The sequence below is a fragment of the Macrotis lagotis genome, chromosome 4 (assembly GCF_037893015.1).
Source record: "Macrotis lagotis isolate mMagLag1 chromosome 4, bilby.v1.9.chrom.fasta, whole genome shotgun sequence".
NCBI classification, from domain to species: Eukaryota; Metazoa; Chordata; class Mammalia; order Peramelemorphia; family Peramelidae; genus Macrotis; species Macrotis lagotis.
The window spans coordinates 63,995,689-64,014,355 of record NC_133661.1 but is presented as its reverse complement, the minus strand read 5'-3'; the positions used below and the strand labels follow the sequence as shown (position 1 = coordinate 64,014,355).

General features: G+C 38.0%; 1 protein-coding gene across 4 annotated transcripts in view; it reads left to right on the top strand.

Moving 5' to 3' along the window:
- The first annotated feature begins 1,255 nt into the window (after nucleotides 1-1,255).
- Nucleotides 1,256-18,667, top strand: part of LOC141520986 (rap1 GTPase-GDP dissociation stimulator 1-like) — a 122,062-nt gene continuing 104,650 nt past the window's right edge. For 2 of the 4 annotated variants that reach the window (XM_074233016.1, XM_074233017.1), the window contains exon 1: nucleotides 1,256-1,411. The gene's annotated coding sequence lies outside the window, so the exon portion shown is untranslated. Of the gene's footprint in view, nucleotides 1,412-2,991; nucleotides 3,041-7,635; nucleotides 7,748-18,667 lie in introns of all 4 variants that reach the window. The other 2 variants (XM_074233019.1, XM_074233018.1) reach the window with 2 other exon arrangements.

Below are 18,667 nucleotides of genomic sequence, written 5' to 3'. Positions count from 1 at the left end.
TAACACTTCTGCTTATAACCTTGATCTGGCTAAAGCTATGGAAGAACAAAAATATCAGACTTATGATTCCTTCATCATTTTGTCATCACTCATACTTGACTCTGTGTCCTCCAGTTTTCACATACTTCCTCCCATTTCTCTTCATCACAAACAACAGCAACCACACAACAAGGGTTAGAAGTCCTTTATTTACATAATAATAGGGGTAAATTGTAACAAGGGAAAGAACAGAGGAGCTGAGAAGAGAGGAACCAACAGTCTGTGGGCAAACCTAGGCAATGGGGAATGCTGCCCAAACCAGTAGAGGGCTATTTTTGATGCCTTTTCCTGGAAAGAAGTCAGAGGTAGCTTACTTCTCTGACTTGGATACCAATCTGCCTTCCCCTCTATCCTAGGCAAGAATCATGGCAGATAGATGTCCACTCTAAGGGACCATCTCATCAAACCTGTTTTGACCGGAACCACACCCACTGATCATAGTTTTCTGAACCTAGTTTCAAACCACATTGTTAATCATAGCAGTAGTCAAAGCCATAAGTACAGCTTCTAATTTTCAAGATATTTGAAGGAACCCCAAAGGAGTAGAAATCTAGCTGGCTATATAATCAACTCTGGAAAAAAGTAAATGGTGCCAAAATAAGAGGGTGAAACATAGCCTCTAACTTTCAACCTTGACTTTCAACAATTCTTTCTGGTTATTCCAGTTCAATAAATGGCTAATGGATACTAGTTACAAACTCTTTGAAAACATTGGACTATGCAAGCATTTTATCCTCACCAAACCCCTCTGCTCTTGGAATGGAGATAGAGATTTCCAACTTGACAGAAAGAGAAACTAAGGCTTGGAAAGGATGTTTTACTAGCCTAGAGAAGTATTTTAAGTCAGTGGCAATAACAGAACTAAGATTCAAAATCACTCAAAGAGGTTCCCAATGAAGTCTGATGATGATGATGATGATGATGATGATGATGATGATATTATTTGCCCTTCATTCTCAAAGAAGACCAGGACATCAGTGAAGTGATGTCATGTCATGACAAGCTTGCAAATTGGATTTGAGGGGTTGCTGTGCTAAATCACCAGCCTCACTTTCTCCTCCAGAATCATCTGACTCCATTTGCCAGATTTGAATCAGGATGACTGAGGATGGGCCTGGAGTTGAGCCAATCAGGGTTAAGTGACTTGCCTGGCATCATAAAGGTCTCTCTGAAAGATGGATTTGAAGTCAGTCCATCTGACTCCGGGGTTGGTGTTTTATCCACTTCATCACCTACCTGCCTAAAATGGCCCATAGATATTATAGTTTCCTTGCTGTAAGTAAAGTAAAAGTAGAAGGATGGATGATTTTTCCATGATATTGTTGAAGGAATTTCTGCTCTCATTCAAATGTTGGACAAGATGATGACTAAGGTACTTTTAGATTTTAAAATTTATCTTTAGAGAAATCTCTTTGTTTTAGATTTTAAAATTTATATTTAGAGAAATCTCTCTTTAGTCAGTTCTGATGATTTTACTGGGAGAAGGCCTTCTTCAAGGCAAGGTCCTCTAAATGTGATGTTTCCAAAAAGGGGGGGAAAAACACATCTTTTTCCATGATGGAAATGAAATCTTAGCCTAGCTTGTCTTGGTCATCTGCTTGAGTCAGTCTTTTCTATTATCCTTTAATTGATTTTTGAAGAGGGGAAGGATACAGAGATGGGGGGGGGAGAAGGAGAGGCAAGGGAAGGAGGCAAATGGTAGTGAGAAGGGGAGAAATTTTCCTCCATAGTCTTTTTGTCTTCCTAGATTTCTTATATATATTATAAAATTGGTTCCATTATTTGCTCTCCCTGTGAAGCTAGAGACTGGAAGCTAGTCCTTTAACATTCATTAGCTTGTGACCCTGGGTAATTTATTTAACCTCTTTGGGCCTGGGTCACCTTATCTCTGAAACTGAGATAATAATACCTTACCTGCCTGAAGAAGGGGAGACTGGATAAGGTGATCTCAAAGGTCCCTTTCAGCTCTATTATCTATAAGCATATGATAAATGTCAGCAGCTAGCCAGAGTCCCCAGTCTACTTTTTGGAGGACAGCTGTGGGAAGGGCAAATGAAGCAGCCAAATCCTCAGGTAAATTATAGATCAGAGCTATAAAGCGAGGGCCCTCTGTCAGGCTAGCTGAAATGAAGAATCAAATTTCAAATAAACTATTCCCTAGATAGAAGGATAGGAAAGGGATGTATGGGGAGGGGGAGGGTTGCTGCCTGTAGGCTCTCTGCCCAGGCTGTCAGAGAAGGAGGTAGGAAAGGTCCAGAAGATTCCCAGGACAGATGGTGCTGGTAGAGCAGGTCCTGTAAAGGATTATTGCTAGTTATAGACACGGAAGAAAAGAAGTGGAGAAATACACATGTAATCAATCTCTAGGCTGGGGGATTTCTCTCTTCTGCAGCATAACTCTGTTAAGCCATAGATGAGGCTGGGGCTCCCTCTTAGGGCAGGAAAAAATTCTGCTCCCAGCACAATTCTACCTGGAGACCATCCAAGCAGGGGAAACGGCTCCTCTTCATGGGGTCTGTTGCTTGGCTTCCTGTGATTTCAGTTGAGATGAAAGAACCTTTCTGATCCTGATGCACAAAAGAGGAGGTCTGGAAGGCGGGGGGTGGGGGGGGGGGTCTAAAAGGATGCAGCTTCTTTTCCTTCATGTTCTTATGGGCCAGAAGGGAGCAGCTGGTGGTCATGCAAGGACACTGAATAGGAATTAGGACTTTGTGGATTTTTTCATTCCATTAGAAAAAGTATTTATTAAATATATACTATAGGGCTAGGCTCTCGGGGAGAGAGATCTCAACCTTAGAGGATGACATGTCCTAATTAGGAAGAAAGGACATGCAGCCTGTTGGTCCAGCTACAAGGGACATTTTTCTATACAACTAAAATGCAGATTATAATTAGTCTTATTTTTCTCTTTTTTTATCTATGGACTTGTTTGTTTGTTTGTTTTAATTTTAGAGTGATCTCCATTTCAACCAATAGTACATATCAAAAGATAAATGAAAATGTAAGAGTGCAGTATCTGAGAAATTCTAATCTTAGAATTGTAAGGAGCAGCAGAGGTCATTTAATCCAATACCTTCACTTTAAAGATGAGAAAACTGAGTCCCAAGGAGTGACGAAGACAAGATCATACATTTAGAGCTAAAGAGACATGGAAAAGCTTCCAATCCAACTCCCTTATTTTGCTGATAAGGAAACAGAGACCCAGAAAAATTAAGTAATGGGGTCATAGAGTTAAAGATTTAGAACTACAAGAAACATCATAGGTCATTTAATCTTAACTCATTTTACAAATAAGCAAATGGGCCTAGGAAGGTTAAGTAATTTACCCAAGTTCATACAGGACAAAACCAAAAAAGCTTAGATTTGGGTAACACATCAGTTTTTGAGTAACTTTCCCCACAATTAGCAACTCTAAATAAGCCAAGTATCATTAGCCACATTTTGTTCAAGAAAGGATTTATGGATTTCCCCAGAAAGGAGAAAGGTTTACTCCCAGTGTCTAAACTGTGTTCCCCTAATACAAATTGCAAACTGTTTATGGCTAAATAATTTAAGTCATAAAGAGCTACCTGAAATACAGAGAGATGATGTGACTTCCATTGGAGAACAAAAGGAAGCAAAGAAGGAAGGATATAAATATTTAAGCACTAATGCTTAAAATTAATTATTAAATGTCAGAGCTAGAATTCAAAATCAGGTTCTCCAAGTCTAGAACACTTATCTGCTATGCCAAATCCGGTGTGTATGAGCAGACTAAAACACATGATAACAAAAAATAGAATAGAGGATGCTATCAAAAAAAATGATTGGACTTGAGTAACCTGTGTGATTTACTGTGACATTAAAGATGTTAGAATAAGAAAAAGAAGTGTAGTTTAAATTGGGCTTTATAAGAAAGGAGGAAAAAAAAAGAAAGGAGGAAGAGCATACCCATAATCCTGGACCTCAGACACTAACTATATGACCCTTGGCAAGTCACATACCCCTGTTTGTCTCAGTTTCATCATCTGTTAAATGAGCTAGAAAAGGAAATGGTAAAATACTCCAGTATCTTTGCCAAGAAAACCCCAAATGGAGTCATGAAGAGTCAGACAAAGCTGAAATGTCTGAACAACAACAATCACCACTGATAGGAAAAAAATGTTTCAAATCACATATAATAAGAAAAATTAAAAATTAAACAATTCTGAAGTTTCAACTCCTAGATGTCAGATTGGTGAATTTATGGAAGGCATTGTTGATAGAGTTGGAATTGGTCCATCCATTCTAGAAAACAATTTGTAACATACTCTTTGAATGCAGCAATATTATTAAGTAGCATATACTCAAAAGAGATCAAAGACAGAATAAATGGAGTCATATAAGGGAAATATGTATCACAAGACTGCATTGCAGCAAAAACCGGAAAGGGGACGTATTCATCAACTGGTGAACAACTGAACAAATCATGATATATGATTGAAATGAAATTTTATTGGTTCATAGAAAATGTCAAAAGGGATTGTTTCAAAGAAATCTGTGATAAATTCTCTGAACAGATACATAATGAAATGAGTAGAACTAGAAAAAGCTATTATATAAATAACTCCAGAGTCATAAAGGAAAACACTGTTGAAAGTCTTAAGAATTCTGATCAATGCAAGTAACCAGTCCTGACTCCAGAAGATTCCTTGAAACATGTTGACCACCTTTTACTGGAAAAGTGATTCTGCCGGAGCAAAATGAGATATTTTCAGACATATAACACAAATTTATTTTGTTGGACTTTGAGGGGGCTTTGATTAATGGGAAGGAGAGTTAAGAGGACATTCAGAGAGTGATAGTGATGTTGCACTACTGAAAAAGAGTAGAAAATGGTCAATGAAGTATTTGAAAAACACAGAAAAGAAAAAAAGTTCAGAAAGGGAGGGAAGTGAAGGGGAAGAGAATTAGCCTTTATTAAGTCCTACTATGTATTAGATACTATGCTAAGTCTTTTACAAATATTATACCATTTGATTCTAACAACAACCCTAGAAGATATGTGATATTATCCCCATTTTATAGTTGAGGAAACTGAGGCAGACAGGAGTTAACAACTAGCAAATATGTGGGGGAAGATTTACATTCAAGTCTTCCTGATACCAGGCCCAGTGAAGCATTTGTTCTGATAATGCTATCACATTGAATTATATCTGTGTAGAATATATATATATATATATATATATATATGAGCATGCAAATTATGTATGTAATTACATATGTAAATATATATGATATATAATAGAACCATAATGATTCTTAAAATATTGTGAAGACCTTTCACTGGGTCCAAGATATAAAAACTTTTTTTTTCATAAGAATGAAACATTTTAAATTCTAATGAAGTAAATATTGAGATATAAACAAAAACTCTTGGAAGTGTTCTCAATATTTTTTAAGAGAGTAAAAGGGGTCCCAAGAACCACTGCAATTTAAAAGAAATTACAAGTTTCTCGTTTATTTTATACATGGAAATATTTGAGTTTATTACTGATTTTCTAGTTCATGAAGATACACATTAATATTGGGGCACAAAATCTGAAAAAAATATACATATCACATAAAGTTATTGAACTCAAATGTTATTCATCATAAAATTAATACCTCATCAGTTTGATGATAAATCACTGTATTAGGAGAGACTCTGACAGTTTTCCTGCCTGGGCTCTGGTCTGGGGTTGACCACAAACAAACCCTGGGCAATTCTGGTGCATTGATGCATGCTTAGTGCATTCTGTTTCATGAACCTGAAGCACCAGTTGTGTCCTCCTTGGAAATCAGTCACTTCTTTCTCATCAGAATTCTTCTGGCCTCCTGCTGAACCATCTTTGTGGACACAGGAATTCCAATGTTCCTTTGCTCTTCAATCCATCTCTTCAATTCCCTCTCTAACTCAGGCCATTTGGCTGACTTGCTTGCCTTCTTCTGTCATGGTATTTTCAGTAGCGTTTATTCTTCCTGGAGTCAGTCTCAGATTGTTTTCTCAGTTGGAGAAGGACCAGACTGACATTCAGCGGCACGACTTCTATTCACTTTTGCAAACTGGATCACTTTGAACTTTAATTCGGCACTGGACAAAAATCTTTCCTGAGTCATTTCTTGGTAGAACATGGCAAAATGTAACTTAATGTACTTGTAATTAATGTGAAACAATGAGCTCAAAGACAACAAGCACAAAAAAGTGGGAAATGCAAGTAAAAAAATTCTACAACCATTTATAAGACATTCCCAGTTTTTAGACCCCACATTTTTTGAAAAAGGGTGTGACTTATACATGGGGAAGTATGGTAATTTTTTGGGAGGGGGTTGGAATAAATAATCTCTATGGAGACTTCTGACACTTAGTCTATGATCCCAGGTAACCCCTCTATAAAGGGGTTCAATTTAATAGAGTCATAGGGAAGAAAGGATCTTAGATCCCATTGGTTTTATAGATGAAGGGTAGTTCAGTGACATTTAAATGAGTTGCCCAAGATCAGAAAGGTAATTGAGAACCAGACCCAGATCCTTCTGTTCTGTTCTGTTCTGTTCTGTTCTGTTCTGTTCTGTTCTGTTCTGCTCTGCTCTGCTCTGCTCTGCACTGTTCTGTTCTGTTCTGTTCTGCTCTGTTCTGCTCTGCTCTGCTCTGCTCTGCTCTGTTCTGTTCTGTTCTGTTCTATTATGTTCTGTTCTCTAAATACAAGTTCAGGTCTTTTTCACTATTTCACATTGCCCTTCCAAAATAAACCACCAAAAATAAAAATTCAAATGATTCCCCAATCCAACGATATGGTAGCTTTCCAAAGGAAAAAATATTTTTTTAGATTCTTTCCAGTTAAACTAGTCCTTACAGAGAGGAGAGAATATTAGCTGAAATAATGACCTTCACTGATTCAGTGGAGCATGGAACTCCATTTGCCAACTGTTGCCCTCTTGAAAGACAGGGACCTTAAGCCATATAGGTATCTGAAGTAAGACATCAATAAACACTTAAGCGTCACTATGTACCAGTCAGTGGGCTATGTAATGGGGATATATGTGCCAAAGTGAGATGTCTCTGCCCTCCAAGAACTGGAATCCTGCTAAAGGCATTAGACATGTTGTCAGAGCAGTGATTTTCTGATTATATCCAAAGGGTCAAGAGTGAATCTCACAGGGACAAGAGAGACTTGTCAAAGAGACTAACCTGCCAAACTAGTGTCACAAATTTTAACCCCAATCTCATTGGGCAAGTCTTGAGAGGGCTATAAGTAAATACAGAAATGTATGAAATAAATATCAGTGAGAATATGGAAGGGAGAGAATAGTAATTGGAGGATTCAGGCAAGAGACTTTAAAGGGAGTTTGGACTTTCAATATCTAGGCTATCACCCCACCCAGACCACTCCCAGAAAACTTTTGTACCACTAACTCTTATAGGGGCTTGCAAAAGTCAAGGGTCTGCTATTCTTGGGAAATACAGGAGAATCCTCCTGCCATCTTTAGGACTTCATTAGTATAAACATGTAAAAACTCTCTTCTTAGTGTCTAAATTAAAAAAAAAAAAGGAAGGTAAGCCCATTAAGTGTATTCTGTCCCCTGCCTGTTTTCTACTAGCAAACCAATCGCCTCAAAAATCCCCTAAATGATATGAGACTGTGGTCTGTGCTGCAATGAGCAAGGAAGGAAAAGAAAGCCTGGTCAACAAAGCATGTGGGGACTGGAGAAAGTAAGCAGAAAAACCCTTGGGTTACATATATGAGGGGAGGGAAATGGGAATAAAAGGTAAATATTAGGACATTGCCAGAAGTTCCCACTTCTAGAGCTCCTCGCACACCTTCTGGAGTACTTCTTCTCCAGCTTCTCATTCCAGAATCCTTACTTCTCCTGCACCTTACCTTTTTCTCCAGCCACCACCCTAAAAAGAACTTTTATTCTTTCTCTGATTTATCAGGAAATTCTAAGATCTAATCCACAACATTTTATTAATTGTGTAACCCTAAATATGTCACTCAATCTTATCCAGCCTCAGTTTCCTCAATCATAAAATGGGGACAATAATCCCCTAGAATCATCATGAAGATCAAATTATATATATATATATATATATATATTCAAAGTAGTTTGTAAACCTTAAAATGCTATATAAATATTAGCTATTAGTATTACAATGGCCAGGAAAACTTTGAAGTAACATCTTCTCCACTCTCTTTATTGTTTGTTGTGATGTATGACTCTCTGGGACTGGGAATGGGAATGATATTTGAAAAAATGGTGATATAAAAGATATCAATTTGAAGATGACGATGATGATGCACCAGATTTAGAATTAAGAGACCTAGGTGCTGACCCTAGCTGTCTACTTTGGATAATCTACATAACACCTCAGTGGCCTTCTTTTCTCATCTTTAATGTGGAAATTAAAATCCCTGCCTTGATTCCCTCATAGGACTGTAAGAAGGACCAAATAAGCAATAATCACATGTTAATGAGCTTTCTGGAAGAAACATTATTTGCAAAATATGAGCTATGAAATGAAACGCTCCCAAAGTCAGTCCCTGTAAATCGATAGTCTGGACTTGAGTAAATCATAATCTTCACTATCTCCCCCTTCATTTTGCAGCACAAGGTTCTATACAGCAGTCATTCAACAATGTTATCTCATTACTCACTGTGGGGACTCAGTGACTGATATGAATAGAGGTCCCTAATGTGAAATTTGTTAATTTAGAATTGCTGATAAATGACTCATGTTTTGGGTCCCAAGTTTGGACAAGGCCTCTGAGAGGCTGCTTTGCCATGGTCTTCCTCTTGGTCCCAAGATGGCTCAGCAAAATAAAACCCTAGGCTCAGCTCAAGGAAACTTGTTTTTACACATCATTCTTTACCAGGGACTCTTATCAGTTAGTACCTCTTCTGAACTTCAGCAAGGCAAAACCAACTAGTGTTTTATTTTCTTTAGCTTCCTCTGTGTTTCACCCTCAGAAGCATTGTAGGTAGCAGTCACCCAGACACACAAGGGGGATTTCCTGTGGCAGAGAAAGGTGTCTCTCTATTCCAGTGTTCTGTGACCACAATAGTACAAACAAAAGCAACATTGACAGACTACAGAACTATGTTCAATGAAGTGACCTCTCATGCGTTCAGAGAGGAATTAAAAAGACAGGCCTCCCTTCTCTCTCCCACAAGATGATGGACTAGCAGGGTAGAAGGAACTTCTATGTGTGGGAGACTGAGACATGGCTGGTGTGTGATTTTATTGTACCTGACTATATTTGTTATCATAACAAAGAGGGACTGGACTGGAAGGGAGAAGGGGAGAGGCAAATGAATAGTACTGGAAATGGGGAAAAAATAAGAAAAGAATATCAATAAAACATGCAAAAATGATAGCCTTCATCCCTCAAAGACCTTAACATCCAACCTAAAATCCTCAACATCTCCCTATTGCTAATAAAATAAAATACTTTGTTTTCAATAAAACAACAAGCATTATTAAATACTGTGTCAGACAGTGAGATTACAAGAAGGAAGGAAGGAAGGAAGGAAGGAAGGAAGGAAGGAAGGAAGGAAGGAAGGAAGGAAGGAAGGAAGGAAGAAGAAAGGGGGGGAGAGAGGGAAGGAAGCAGGGAGGAAGGATCTTTACTTTCAAAAAGTTAATATAATGGCAGAGACAACAAAGACATGTATGTGTAACAAAACATTGCACAGATAAATGCAAAGCATGCTAGGAAATACAAAATAATTGAAAGGGAGAGAGGGAAGGAGGGAGGAGAAGGGGAACATAAAGAAGGTGAAGTGATAGGATAGAAAGAAAGAGGAAGAAGAGAGAGAGAGAGAGAGAGAGAGAGAGAGGTGGAAGGGAACATCCGAGCTATGCTTTGAAGTAGCTTACTTCAAAGTCCCTAGATGATGGGTTCCCTAGGAGGTGGAGGTGAGGAAGGTATGTGTAACCAGACAAGAGGGATAACCTGTACAAAGGCCCAGAAGTGGAAGTTATGCACAGAGAATAGTGAGTAGAATAGTTTGATTGAAACACAGAGTGTTTGACACAGAATAATATTCAAGAATGGAAAGATTGATAAGAATAATATTTTAGAGGGCTTCAAATGCCAGCATAAGGAGTTGGCATTTTCTCATAATGTCATTAGAAGGCACTAAAGATTTTTGAATAGGAGAGGGACACGGTCAAGTATATCTTTTAACAATACCGGTTTGACAGCTATGTAGAAAGACTGAAAACTGAGAAACCAATTAGGAGCCTTTGCAGTCAGCCAGGTGAGAGGTGAGGAGGCCCTATGATAAAACAGAGGTTGCAAGAGTCATAGAAAGGGCATGCATGCATAGGGTGGTGTGGAAATAGAGAAGACAACATTTGGGAACTGATTAGATAGAGGGGCAGAGGTGGAGTCAATGATGATTCAGGCTGAGGATTATGTCGATTTGGAAGGATAGTGGTGACCTGAATAGAACTAAGGATGTCGGGAAGATTTGTGGAATGAAAGTGATGATACTGTTTGGCTAAACAATGGAGCATCACCATCTGCAAACGCTACCTCTCTGCTCTGGGTTCCAGAGCAGGACTGCAAATTCATTATGCATTTCTCCTACAAATTCACATGACCTACTCCAGGATAAAGGAGAATTAGAGCAACACAGCTGAAAAAAAAATCCTAATAATTAGCACTTTCCAAAAGTAACATGGAGCGCTGCCAGAGGTAACAGGTTCCCCCTCACTTGAAGCCTTGACAGAGATGTTAGATAGAGGATTTGTAGTCTGAGGAGATGTGATTCTGTAGTTAGCATATTCAATCACCCCCTGGAGAGGCACCCCCATTTTAAAGAAGATCCAACAGGCCCAAAGTGCAACTTATTCGACAGATAGTGGCCCCAAGTCAAGAGTAAAGAATTTAATTCAGAGGAGAAAATAAATTGTGTTCAGGGAAGAGTGACTTTTCAGGCAGCTTCCTTGGTTTCTAGGAGTTATGAAGCTGCTTCAAAGCATAGCTCAGTGGAAGTACTAGCTAAAGGGTGACAAGCAGACCTCAGTTTCCAAAGGACCAAGGAATGATCTTTTGGGCCCAAAGAATCATGTTTACTCTGGTTTTCAGCTCCAATTTAGTCTGGACAAGATTCTGGGCATGACCAGGACCAACACATTGGACTAGGTTCCTGCATACAACTTCCCACACAATTTGGTGAATACCACTCATGAATTGATAGATTCAAAGAATGTTAATGACACTGGATAGTGTCATTTACAGGTGAGGAAACTGAGGTCTCTAGAACAGAAGTTTGGGTTTTGGGGGGTCAATTCTAAGTAAATCATTCCTAACAATCCATCCCCTATCAACAAGCAGGTAATTAGATGACTACTATGTGATAGTCCCTAGACTAGACCATGGGCTACAAAAGTAATCAATAAAATAATCCTTTCTTGAAGGAAGCTTATATTCAAATGTAAAAAAGGTCTAAGTTCCCCCTCCCTGAATCTGAAAAAAATGGAAATACTTTTGCTAAATTACCTTAAGAATCACATAACCAGCGGGTCATTTTGTCAGTTTAAGACTCCATTAAGATAAGAGTACATTTATAACACCCCTTCTAAGTGACAGCCCCTTCAACTACTTAGAGACAGCTAAAACATCATGATTCTTCCTTCTGCCAGGCTTAAAAAACCCCTCTAAAACAAATCTATATTGTTTTCCCCTTCCCTCTTAGGGTCACTACTTCAATTCAGGATCTGTCTCACCCCTTCTACTGTTATGTGATTGATAGCTTCTTTACATCCAATCTCTCCCAAGGCAGAGTCATCCTCTAAAAAGCTGCCAAATGGATATTCCTAAAGGATTAGTCTCTCCATCTTACTCCCTGCTCAAGAAGCTTCAGTGACTGCCTATTGCCTCTAGAACAAAATAGAAAATCTCCACTTTTTCACCCAGCTCTCACATGTGGCTCCAAGTATCTATGGGAAGCAAATCAAAAACACCATAGTAAAACTGTCTCTGTAGATGAATCTCAAACCAGTAGGTGAGCAAATGTGAAGACTGCCCTAACAGAATAAGGGAATGAGAACAAATTATTCAAATAGCCATGAAGGAGACTAAAACTTAGACCTAAGGCACTGCATTCAGGGACATCACCAGTCATTCTGACTTTTGTCTTGCCACTGCCCTTCAATGACTCTGGAAGAGAAAGTGTGGCACTCTGCTTCACTTAAACCTAAGTCATGATGTCATTAGTTTTCTAGGAAGCAGAATCACCAAAAAAAAATTGTATTTGCTTCTTTGTCTATATATTATCATTTGTCTTCTTCAGAAACAACATCTCAAAAAATTGTATTTATTTATTTTCCTATGTCCTTCTCCTTGAGGGCAAGATCTGTTTAATTTTTGTCTTCTCATCCCTGCTTACTCAACACAGTACCTAGAATATAGAATGTGCTTTAAACATGATAGTTAAAATAATCTGAATACAAGTAGTATTTTCCCAGGATCACCAGATTCTCTATTTTCCTACTAAAATATCAACCAAATAAATATCAAATAAGCCTCATGTTTTCATTGAATTTTTCTCTATATAGAAAACAAAACAAGATTGTGTTTTTAAATTTTATACCATCAGACACACAGAGCACCAACTCTGGTTTTCTTTAGAACCTTTGATCTCCAGGGAGATGATCCTTGCATAATAAAGCCCCTTTTTTCACTTCTTTCCAAAAGCAAATAATGAGCTTCTGGTAAATGGGGCGCAGTGAGGGACCATGGGGCCCAGATAAGAAAGAAAAGGCTTTGCAAACTCTTGATTAGATAAGTTTCAGTGTAGACTGGGGGGGAATTTGTTAAAATTTGCCTCCAGAAAATACCACCCCTTCCTACCAAAAAATAAGAAAAAAAAATGTATCAACAGTGTCCCATTTGGAAATATATCTGAGCAAAGTACAGAAATCAGCATTCTTCCCCAATCCTCCACCTCCCACCTAAGAGAGGTAGATTGACACTGTGTTAGACGGCTGTGGTCTTGACTTCCTTAGTTCCCTCCTTCACAAACATTAACATTTCACACAATCCATCAGACACAAATATTTTTAAAGCAGTGAAAAATATAACAAACTTGTCTATAACCTTCCACCTCACTATTCAGTTTTCTGGGCTTGCTTGTGAATTTATGGATTATTTTTTTTCTCTTTCTCTGAAAATGGATACCAAGCTTATCAGTTCTTTTACTCTCCTTTCTTAGTTTTCTAATGGGATTTCCATTCTGAATCTGCAACGATAACTGGACCTTTTTTCTGTCTAGTCACCTAAATAATTCCTCAAAAATGACTCTGAATTCACCTTTTGTCCTTAAGGCAGAAATCAATCTCTCTCTCTCTCTCCCTCCCTCTCTCTTTTTGGCAACACAGTGTAGGCAAATGACTTGTCCAAGGTTACACAGCTAGGTAATTATTGTGTCTGAGATGGGATTTAACTCAGGTCCTCCTGAATCCAGGGCTGGTGCTCTATCCACGAGTTGCCCCCAAGTCAGGTCTCAAGGACAGAAGAACTCTGCCTCACATGCAGGACAGGAAGAGAAAGATCATGAAAGTGAAACCAAAGAATCACAACAATAGTAAATGGAGAAGGAGGAAAACAGTTCTGCAATAACTCTTAGAGGCTTCCAGCTTTGTAAAATTCTCCAAATTTTGGTACACATGGTACACATGCTATCATCCCCATTTTACAGATGAGGAAGTTGAGGCTTTAAGATGAAGTGCCTTGCTCAAGGTCTCACAGCTAGTAAATATCTGAGACAGGATCCAAAGCCAGTTTTAAAAATTCATTCAGATCCCAAATAATCAAGTCTCTTGGTTGTGTCTCCTGTCCTCTCTCTGTACGTCATTTTTCCTCTCTGAAGTCAAGAAGGAAAGAGAGACAGAGTCAGACAGAGACAGAGACAGATAAACAGAGAGAAAAGAGAGAGTTAAAACCTGGATCCTATTGATTTTTCTCCACACCTCACACTGAATCACTACAGAAACACCAGTTCAACAATGAAAATGTCAGTAAATTCATATCCAGCCAAGATTGAAAACATTCTGACTCAATCTATAGTGCAATCCTGGATCAAGTCTGCATTTCCACTTCAAACCTCTGGGGATATTCCTCCAGACTTAGACACGGCTCATGCTTGAACAATCAAGTCAGCCTAGCTCTCATGTTCCATCTGCCGGGCAGCTTGAAAACTGGCTCTTGTTTCTCTTCCCCAAAGGTAAGCCAGTCACTGAGCCTCTTGCAGGTTTTGTAGCCCTGATGTAAACCTGGGTCTCTAGGGACTCAGAAGTACAGACATTTGTTCTTCCTTTTCAATTGTCGGCTCCAAGCCAAATTTCTACAACAACGACAGAAATCTCTCCAAACAGATGCCATTTTCCCACGACTTTGATAGATTTCCAAGATCCAAGGTTGCCATATTGTTCGTCTCCCAACGAGGATGATCAGAATAATGGTTCTCCAATGTTGGCTAACAACAATTGGAATGAACAGCATATAAAACCAGCAGCCAAGAGAGAAATAGTTAAATATGAAAAAACAAAGCATCTGGGTTGGTCTGATGCAATCCAATATATATATATACTTATTATACACCAATAACCTGCAGGGCTCTGTGCTAAGCATTGGTTACAGAAAAACCAAAAAAAAAAATAGTCCCTGCCTTCAAGAAATCTATATTCTACTAGGGAAAGCAAACAGAAATGCATATATATGATCATTTGAAAAGGGAGGTAAGTAAATGCAACCAAGTTGATTGGAAATGGTTTCCAATGGGAGGGGGAGCATAAACAGAATTTAAGGAAGTTAAGGATTCTAAGAGACTGAAATACAAAATTAGTACCAAAGCATGGATCTGGGAAATGGAGAGAGAAATATGAATGAAAGGAATATTCAATAAACCTGGAAAGTCTGGTTGATCCCTGATTAAACAGTTTGTCTTTTATCCTAAAGGAAATATGGATTCACTGAAAGTTCTTAAGTAGGGAAGTAACACTATCAAACTTGGGCTATAGGAAGATTGTTTCAGAACTGTGTAGCAAGAGAAGAAACTTGAAGATAGAAATCTAAATAAAAAGCTGTTGTTTATATCAACCAGAAGGCTCACACCAGTGAACAAGAGATAAGTGGTGTCAAAACTCTCAACTCTGTGAATGTCTATGGTTTAGTTCAAGAATCATCCTGGTTGAGAAATCCCCAATACCCAATTTTGAGTCATTTACTGAATATAACTCATCCTAAAAAGCCACCTCTCCGTGGAAGATTTAGATTTTGAATGTTATAAAGCAAAAGGAAAGTAGGTTGGTTGGATTGAGAAGATTTACATTCAAGGAGAATAACTGTGATAGAGAGGACACTGGTGTAGAAGACACAAAATCTTGGCTCTGTGTTTAACTGGCTCAGCATTAGGAAAGTTTATTTCTCAGTTTTCTAATTTGTAAATGTTTCTAGTTGTACTACAAGATATATTCATTAGAAAACACTCATTTATTAGCGAGGCATCATGTTATAGTACACAGAGCATCAGGAAGATTTGGGTTCAACTCCTGTCTAAGATACTATCTGATAAGGTAAAATACTTTACAAGCCTTTCTTAAAAGTCATAAAGATGAGTTATTATTAATTGCAAAATGGTGTGTTAGGTGTAGCAAAGAGATTCAGGAATCACTGAATCATGATTTCTACCTTCCTGGTGCATTTAATCTGGGAGTAGATATATTATCCATAATACAAAAATTTTAGATCAGTGGTGTCAAACTCAAATAGAAAACAGATCTTCATAGGAATCATATTGACTTCAAAGACCACAAGTTAAAATAATCTATGTTGTTTTACACTTTGGTTCATTTTGATAAATATTCTTCAATTACATTTTAATCTGGTTTAGACCTCACTAGAGTATTTTGCTGCTCTAAATTTGAACCTCTGTACTAGATTATCTAATACCCTTAGAGTTAGATTGGATGACTTCTCAGGTTCTTTCCAATTATAATATTCTCTTATTTGAGTGACACATCTAAGGTAATACAGTTGAATGAGTTTGTCATTAAAAATTTCCTACATCACCTATAAGGATCATGTTCTTCCCACCCAAGTGCCCTCCCCCATCCCCAAAATACCTATTTGGGTTCTAGCCTAGCTTTCTGGTGGCTGTTATCTACTCTTTTCTGAAGTCCCTAACTGATAACTAAGGCTTAAGATACATTATCCCCACCATGCTCTACAACACATTGACACAGATCTCTTATCTATTCCTCAAACAAAATATTCCACCTCCAAGTTTCAGACATATTCACTGGCAGGTCCCTGCCCCTGGAATTCTCTCCCTCACATCCAATTCCTGGCCTCACTAGTTTCTATAAGTCCTGGTTAAAATCTCTGTTCTATAGGAAACTTTTACTAAAGTCCTTTTTGATTATTTCCAATTTATTCTGTCCACAGTCTGTTAATACATAATTGTTTACAGTTGTCTCCATCATTAGACTGTGAGCTCCTTAAGAGCAGGACTTTTATTTTTCCTTTATATCCCCCATGCTTAACACAATGACTATATATTATTAATATTGACTGACTGACCAATCTTGATGCTCCTAGCTTAAGATCTGACCTGCTGTTTAAATTAGAATTGGAAAATCGCCAAATCTAAAATTTTGGAAGGACTTTGTGGTCATGGAGTTGAATCAATGAATGGAAAGTCAGTATGGAAGTATAGTGGAGGGTGCCTGTAAGATCTAAGTTACAATTTCACCTCTAAAATTCTCTAGGTATGTGACCAGGACAAAAGACCCTTAATCTCTCTAAATCTCAACTATAAAATAGGAATAACAGTACCTATCCAATGCCTACCTCACATGATTAGTGAAAAAACTTATAAAATTATGTCAGCAAAGCATTTTGCAAATCTTAAAATAATTTATAAATATCAGCTCTTATTAATTCCTCCTAAAGCCAAAGGAGACACTTAAAGAGAGAAAAATTCCAAGACCTAAGTAGTGAAAAAGCCCATAGAATTAACATTTCGAGGCAGGAGAATCCTGTCATTATCCCAGGTTAATAGCAGACCCCAGTGCTGCAGGTTATAGAGAAATCGATGCTTCTCAAACTCTCCTGATCTAGCAGTATTAACAAAAAGTAGTCCTGTTTATAGAATCACAAATTTAGAGAAGAGCCCCTCAAATCTGAGTTCCTGAACCCCCTTTATATTTTAGCTATGGAAACTGATACCTAGAGAGCTTGTACTCAAGATCACACAGGTAGTAAGGGACAGAGATGGGATTAATTTTATACACCTGAACATTTGTTAGCCAAATATTAAAGCTAATATTGTAATTTATCAAATTCTCCCACTTCTATTTAATAATATTTAGAAATAAGATTCAGAGAAGGGAAGTAATAATTACACTAAGAAGGCAAATGACTCTGAAAGATTTAACAACTCTGATCAATATAATGACCAGTCTTGATTCCAGAGGACAGAAAAACCATACTATGCACCTCTTGACAGAGATAGATTCAGAGTACAGAATGAGAATTTTTTTTAACATGACCAAAGTGGGAATTTGTTTTGCTTGATTTTGAATGCAATAAAAGTTTATTTTTAATATGAGTGGAGAAAAGGAAGAAAATAGATTTTATTGTTTGAAAAGATTAAAGTAAAATTTTTTAAACCACAGACTCAAATGATACCTTAAGGTTTCCAAATGACTTTCTCCACAATGATGTTGTAAAGTACAAAGTGTGAGTATTCTCTGTTAAAGAAAGCCAGGAAAGTTTTCTCGGGCTGCTTAAATCCCCAATGCAAGCATTTAATCTCATCTCCCAGAGGATTGGAGCCATCCCCACAATCCTCTCAGTCCTAGGTCACATCCTTTGTTGACTTTCGAAGAGCTTTACAAGTCATGTGTCTCACACACTGAAAAACATGTTGACAGAGGCAACGGTGCAAAACTCTTCCTGTTCTCTCTGGGCAAACAACAGTCTCTCCAGTGAATTCCAGAGTTGATCTCCTTCTGAAAAGCAGACAATTCCATTTTGGGTTTTTTTCTCCCAAGATAAAATGTTGAATCAATTAATTATCACTCCAGTAACAATCAGACCTTAATTACAGAATAAGAATTCATGCATCCCTCTATCTGTCATCTCTGTAGTCAGTTGGGCTTGTTTGGACACTTGTCAAGAAGCTAGTAATTTCTTTGCCTTCAGCAGAGAGGATAGAATCTCAAAAGTGGAAAGGAGGTTAAAAGAACCAGTAGTCCAGTAGGAATCCCCTCTTCAAAATAATGGCAAGTGATCATCCAATCTTTGCTTAAGGTTAGTTTACCTTGTTTAAATAATGTTTATACCTCGATATAGGAGAATTGGAAAATTGGGCAGGGGAAGACAGGACAAGAGAAGAGAGGAAAGGAAGAAGGGGAGAGAGAGGAAAACACTCTAGGATTTAGAATCTATACTGAAGAGGGAGAAGACAAGTCTCAAGTGGGGAAAGATATGCTTAACCAGATACAAGCAAGATGAAGGAAAGGGAAGACATCTGAGATTAGAGCTCTGGGTTACACAGCTGCTTCATAAAGGTTTCTAGCAGGTTTTTTTTTTCAATGCTGTGGAATCTATCCAGAGTT